Genomic DNA, 8,030 nt, shown 5'->3' on the forward strand with positions numbered 1-8,030 from the left:
GTGTATATATTTGATTTTTGATTTTGATTTTCCAGTTTCAGCTAATGAGCTGTGGCCATGCTGGGGCACCGCCATTTATATATATATATATCATCATCATCATCATCATCATTTAGCGTCCGTTTTCCATGCTAGCATGGGTTGGACAGTTTAACTGGGGTCTGTGAAGCCGGAAGGCTTCATCAGGCCCAGTCAGATTTGGCAGTGTTTCTACGGCTGGATGCCCTTCCTAACGCCAACCACTCCGTGAGTGTAGTGAGTGCTTTTTACGTGCCACCTGCACAGGTGCCAGACAGAGCTGGCACACGGCCATGAACGGATGGTGTTTTTTCGTGCCACCGGCACGGGGGCCAGGCGAGGCTGGCAACGGACACGAACGGATGGTGCTTTTACGTGCTACCGGCACGGGGGCGCAGGAGTTGCTGTGTGGTAAGTAGCTTGCTTACTAACCATATGGTTCCGGGTTCAGTCCCACTGTGTGGCACCTTGGGCAAGTGTCTTCTGCTATAGCCTCGGGCTGACCAATGCCTTGTGAGTGGATTTGGAAGATGGAAACTGAAAGAAGCCTGTCGTATATATGTATATATATATATATGTGTCTGTGTATATGTTTGTGTGTCTGTGTTTGTCCCCCTAGCATTGCTTGACAACCGATGCTGGTGTGTTTACGTTCACGTCACTTAGCGGTTCGGCAAAATAGACCGATAGAATAAGTACTGGGCTTACACAGAATAAGTCCTGGGGTCGATTTGCTCGACTAAAGGCAGTGCTCCAGCATGGCCACAGTCAAATGACTGAAACAAGTAAAAGAGTAAAAGAGTATATATATATATATTATATATATATATATATATATATATATATATATATATATATATATATATACATGTATGTATATATATATGTATATATATATATATATATATATATATATATAGAGAGAGAGAGAGAGAGAGAAAGAGAGAGACATATATACATACACATGTATGCATTTATATATATGGAGGGTGTATGTGTGTGTATATATATATATATGTGTCTTTGTTTTATTAGAAACAGAAAAAATTCACAAATTATTACCATACACAAATACCTGACACACACACACATAACCACCTATAAGCACACACATGCTGAAATAAAAGTTTCATATGCCAATAGCCAACACTAGACTGTGTGATATTGAGTTATTATTTCGTCAATAACACTGTCTGATATTAAATTTATTGAGCCAATCGATACAATATTGAATTGAAGTTATTGAATCAAAAATACTTTTTGAAATTTAATCTATTAAGTGAATAAATAGTGTGTGAAATTAAATTTGCTGAGTCTGTAATTGAAGCCAGAATAATGTTGCCAATTCACCTCGCTTTTGTCTTCTGTAGCCTTCTGTAGGCGTCAGAGAGTTTGCATCTCCTTCCTTTGTTAAGAACTAAAAGACAGCACGTTGCTTTTGCTGGAAACCTATTATTATTTTCCAGCAATGAAGAAACGGTTGAGAATTTACTCCATATCATGTGCAATTTGGACAACCTATATCAGTTAATAAAACAATTATACTGGTAGCTTTGTGTTAAGAAGCTTGCTTCCCTACCACATGGTTCCGGGTTCAGTTCCACTGCATGTCACCTTGGCCAAGTGTCTTCTACTTTAGCCTTCGGCTGAACAAAGCCTTGTGAATGGACTTGGTAGATGGAAACTGAAAGAAGCCCATCTTATATGTGCATGTATGTGTGTGTGTGTGTGTGTGTCCATGTTTGTCCTCCCTACCACCACCACTGCTTGACAACCAGTGCTGGTATATTTACATCCTTGTGACTTAGCGGTTCGGCAAACAGACCAATAGAATAAATACCAGGATTTAAAAACATGAATACTTGAGTCAGTAGATTTCATTAAAAATTCTTCAAGGCATTGTCCCAGCATGGCCACAGTCTAATGTCTGAATCAAGTTGTGTGTGTGTGTGAGTGTGTTTTACTTACTCTTTTACTCTTTTATTTGTTTCAGTCATTTGACTGCAGCCATGCTGGAGAACCGCCTTTAGTCGAGCAAATCGACCCCGGGACTTATTCTTTTTAAGCCCAGTACTTATTCTATCGGTCTGTTTTGCCGAACCGCTAAGTGACGGGGACGTAAACACACTAGCATCGGTTGTCAAGCAATGCTAGGGGGACAAACACAGACACACAAACACACACACGCACATATATATGTATACATATATACGACAGGCTTCTTTCAGTTTCCGTCTACCAAATCCACTCACAAGGCATTGGTCAGCCCGGGGCTATAGTAGAAGACACTTGCCCAAGATGCCATGCAGTTGAACTGAACCCAGAACTATGTGATTCGTAAGCAAGCTACTTACCACACAGCCACTCCTACACCTATATATATATATATATTTCATTACTAAACAAATAGAACAGAAAAAGCAATGAACTGGGAGAACCTTTGGTGTGTCAGACAAAATGCTTAGCAGAATTTCTTTTGACTCTTTACGTTCTGAGTTCCAATCTTGCTAAGGTCAAATTTGATTAAAACTTTTTGGGGATCGATAAAATAAAGTAGGGGCCAGAAACAAGAGTTGATATAATCTATTTGCTGCCCTTGCCTAAACCGAAATTTGCTGACCTTGTGCTAAAATTAGAGAAAAATTAGAAAATAATTTGTATTTCATTTTGGAAATCTTACTTAGCAAGTTTATAAAAGCATTTGAATGTTTGCAGACAAGTGTGTGTATGCTTGTATATGTTTGAATTTATAAGAGTGTTTTTATGTATGGGTGTGCTTATAACAAAGGAATATATATGCATGAGTATATATATGTAAGTGAAAGAGTGAAAGAAAAGACGTTGTATATGTGTGTGTGTGTGTGAGAGAGAGAGAGAGAGAGAGAGAGAGGATAGACAGAGGCAAAAAGAGAGCAACAGGGAGACAGAGAGACAAAGAGAGACAGAGAGGCAAAGAGTGACAGAGAAGCAAAGAGAGACAGAGAGAGATAGCGATAGATAAAGAGAGACAGAGAAAGTGACAGTGTTTTGAATTTGATTGTATGATGAATACTTTTTAAATATGTAAGATAAAAAAAAAATATTTATAATTTTGATTGTGTTTGCATTTGTGCAAACGAGAATAAGAAATCAGTGGAGCTTTTATACGTTTTGTTTTTGTACATGTTTGAAATAGGATACGGATGGGGTTTATGGGTGTGTGTATGTATGTATGAGTGTATACATATATATATGCATGCAACGAGAGTGGTTTGCATATGTTTGTGTCTGCATGTATGTATATGTATGTATGTATGTATGTATGTATGTATGGTTGTTTGTATGTATGTATGCATGTATGTATGTATGTATGTATGCATGCCTGTATGTATGTATGTATGTATGTATGTATGTATGTATGCCTGTATGTATGTATGTATGTATGTATGTATGTATGTATGTATGGTTGTTTGTATGTATGTACGTATGTATGTATGTATGCATGTATGCATGTATGCATGTAGTATGTATGTATGTATGTATGTATGTATGTATGTATGCATGTATATATGTATGTATGTATGTATGTATGTACGTATGTATGTATGTATGCATGTATGCATGTATGCATGTATGTATGTATGTATGTATGTATGTATTTATGTATGTATGTATTTATGTATGTATGTATGTATGCATGTATATATGTATGTATGTACGTATGTATGTATGTAGTATGTATGTATGTATGTATGTATGTATGTATGTACGTATGTATGTATGTATTATGTATGTATGTATGAATGCATGCATGTATGTATGTATATGCATGTATATATGTATGTATGTATGTATGTATGTACGTATGTATGTATGTATGCATGTATGCATGTATGCATGTATGTATGTATGTATGTATGTATGTATTTATGTATGTATGTATTTATGTATGTATGTATGTATGCATGTATATATGTATGTATGTACGTATGTATGTATGTATGTATGTATGTATGTATGTATGTATGTACGTATGTATGTATGTATGTATGCATGCATGCATGTATGTATGTATGTATGTATGTATGTATGTATGTATGCATGTATATATGTATGTATATATATATATGTATGTAAAATATTATTAGAGACAAAACCACTATTTTGCAAAACAAACAAGGAAAGACTTAATCAATACATAAAATTTTAATAAATAGTCAAAAAAACCGCCACTACAATCGTTTCTTGTCTTGATCGACAATCTTCAGGTGGACTTCCAATAAGTCAGTTTCAAATTATGTATATATATATATGTATGTATGTATGTATGTATGTATGTATGTATGTATTATGTATGTATGTTTGCATGCATATACTTTTGTCAATACGAAGGTACGCTCATGTCTGTTTTAACAGGGAATGCAGATGTGTTGGTGACGGGAGGGCAGATTTAACAGCCGACTAGTTTCAGAGGTCAAAGGTAATTTTAGGGGTTATTCTATCAATTTTAAAAAAAATTCAAATGTGTCCAATGTTGACATTTTCCTATGAGAAACTTTTTGAAGCAAGGTAAACATTCTGGTTGGCTGTTGGGTAGATTGAACCCTTGTAGCAACATCTCTCACATACACTCACTCTATACCTCCCATCTTCCCTCTTCTCAGTTACTCTGTCCATGCACTCCCAATAATGGTAACATCTTCATCGTCCTCCTCCTCCTCATCATCATCATCATCAGCATCATTACCATCATTGACGTCATCATCGTCATCATTATTGTCATCATCATGATCATTGTCATCATCATCATTGTCATAGTCGTCGTCATCATCATCATCATCTTTATCATCAGCATCGTCATTATTATCATCATCATTGCCATTGTCGTCATCATCATTATTATCAACATCGTCATCGTCACCATTATCATCATATCATTGTTATTATCATCACCATCATTGTCAGCATCATCATTATCATCATCATAATCGTCGTCATCATCGTCACCATCATCCTCATCCTCATCATTGTTATTGTCATCATCATCATCATCATCATCATCGCCATCATTATCATCATATCATTGTTATTATCATCACCATCATTGTTATCATCATCATCCTCATTGTTATTATCATCATCATCATCATTATCATCGTTATCGTCATCGTCATCATCATCATCATCATTTAACATCCACGTTCCATACTGACATGAGATGCACAGTTCAAGGGGATCGAGCAAACCAAAGGACTGTGTTGAGCTCCAATGTCTTACTTTGGCAGAGTTCCTAAGGCTGGATGCCATTTCTAATGCCAACCACTCTACATTGTGTACTGATAGCTATCCTCAAGGTAATGGCACTAGTGAAATGGCCTAAAAACTTGCAAGACAAAGAAAGTCTCTTGACTAAACGAGGCCATAATAGAGAGAGGCGTTAACTTTATACTAGGTATTGAATGGCTAAAATATTATTGAGGGTCAGGCATGGATATCCTGGTACAGAGGAAAGACATCAAAAGGCAGTTGTAAATGAGCACCACTGGCATCATGCAGTTTCGTGTGTTTCCAATCTTCTGAGAAACATTTTCGGCTTCAAGCAAATATTTTGCTTGCAAACTGGTTGGTCAGTGACAGCATTTCAATTTTACCAGAAATGGAAGAGGTGCATGCACTGAGAGAATGAGTAAAAGCCTCACCCTCGTTGTTTCTAGCAGAGGCAAAAGCTCGGAAATTTGTGGTGATTCTATTGACCAAGTGTTTATCTAGTATATATTTTATTGACTCTGAAGAAATAAAAGGCAAAGTTGACCTAGATGGAATTTGTCAGTGCTTCTATTTATTTTGGCACTAAATCCACTATCATCGAAATCAAATTCAATGACTGGCATCCGTGCTAGTGGAGCGCTAAGGGAACCATATGAGTGAGATCAGGGCCAGAGCAACAAGCTGGCCTCTGAGCCAATGGCACGTTAAAAACACCATTTGAGCGTGATTGTTACCTGTGTCGCCTTACTAGCACTTGTGCTGGTGGCACGTGAAAGAATGTTTGAGCAAGGTCGTTGCCAGTGCTGCTGGACTGGCTCCTGTGCAGGTGGCACATAAAAAGCACCATTTGAGCGTGGCCGTTGCCAGTACTGCCTGACTGGCTCTCGTGCCAGTGGCATGTAAAAGCACCCACTACACTCTCTGAGTGGTTGGCATTAGGAAGGGCATCCAGCTGTAGAAACTATGCCAGATCAGACTGGAGCCTGGTGCAGCCATCTGGTTCGCCAGACCTCAGTCAAATCGTCCAACCCATGCTAGCATGGAAAGCAGATGTTAAACGACGCCGATGATGATGATGATGATGATGACTTCTTTTTTATTAAAATCAGTGAGTTTTGTGTTAGAATCTACAAAACCAAGAGAACTAATGTAACCCATAATTTCTTTATAGATGATATAAAGATCTATACCAGAAATATTTATAATGTTGAGAAACAACTGGGTTTGCTAAGATTTTCTGCTGATATAGAATTAGAATTCAGCAAAAAGAAATGTTTTTTTTTAACAAAACTGATTCCCCAAACTAAAATCTTTACATAAATTGTTTCACTTTCTTTCCTCTTCCACATTATGAGTGCAACAAATTTCTAGTATTTGATGAAAATTAAGATAGATTAATCAAAGAATATTATCATACACTTTAAAAAGTATTGTAGTCAGAACTTTCTTCTTATGAGACAAAATTCACAGTGCATTTACAGTACCAATGTTGACACCAACATTGGGGATACTGTGATGTCCTGTAGAGGAAATCTACTCAATAGATACTAAAATCTATAAGCTAGTGATAGATTCTGTTACAGAAGAAAAGATTGGGAAAGATCAGTAATGTGTCTTAGAGTACAACATATTATCACTCTGATATTTTCTAATCAGTAGCAGCTAAAATAAATACATCAGCCAAGTGCACCCAAGCGAAAAGAACAACATTTTATGGGTCAGGAGTTAACTCTTCAAGAAGTGTTCACTTCCTAAGGACCTCCCATTTAATTCCAGAATTTCTGGACTAGTATACTTCAACTAAGATCTGGAAGAGAAACAATCTGCACACCACAGAAGAGGTTATGCATGAGTATATGCATGAGTATAAACTCGAGCTTTGACATAAAATGTTGCCTCACCTGGACTCATAACTGTTAAATCATATCACATTGCAAAGGTTTTGCTTTTGCAATCCAAGAGCTGGAGATATCTATGAAATACCTAAGGAATAAAAGAGATAGAAATGCCCTTAAATAGCCAAGATGCAGCCAAATGTTGACTATGTCACATTTCTGTGAATGATTCATGGTACTGGGGGATGATTCATCCCCCCAGTTGTAATTGTAGGATTAGATCGAAATGTCCAATATCTGGCCACTGTTTGGTCCAAAATGTAATTTATGAATGTACAATAGTGACTTCAAATAATAACTATCTTTATTTTGGTTGTTCAGTGGATTTAAAAAAAACGTTTAAACAATCATTTTTCCTCCTTTAGGCTTAAATACAAGGCATGTTGCACAACATTGTCTAGTAAAATTTGGGAACTGAAAAGGAATAATATAGAATTCAACCTGAAATGGGATATAGTAAGGAAAGCACGGCCTTATAAAAATAGTAGGGATGGTTGTGAACTTTGTTCTTTGGAAACATATGAAATTTTAAAACATAGGCGCAGGAGTGGCTGTGTGGTAAGTAGCTTGCTAACCAACCACATGGTTCCGGGTTCAGTCCCACAGCGTGGCATCTTGGGCAAGTGTCTTCTGCTATAGCCCCGGGATGACCAATGCTTTGTGAGTGGATTTGGTAGACGGAAACTGAAAGAAGCCTGTCGTATATATGTATATATATATAAGTGTGTGTGTATATGTTTGTGTGTCTGTGTTTCTCCCCCTAGCATTGCTTGACAACCGATGCTGGTGTGTTTATGTCCCCGTCACTTAGCGGTTCGACAAAAGAGACTGATAGAATAAGTACTGGGCTTACAAAGAATAAGTCCCGGG

The sequence above is a fragment of the Octopus sinensis genome, unplaced genomic scaffold (genome assembly GCF_006345805.1).
Source record: "Octopus sinensis unplaced genomic scaffold, ASM634580v1 Contig18616, whole genome shotgun sequence".
Lineage (NCBI taxonomy): Eukaryota > Metazoa > Mollusca > Cephalopoda > Octopoda > Octopodidae > Octopus > Octopus sinensis.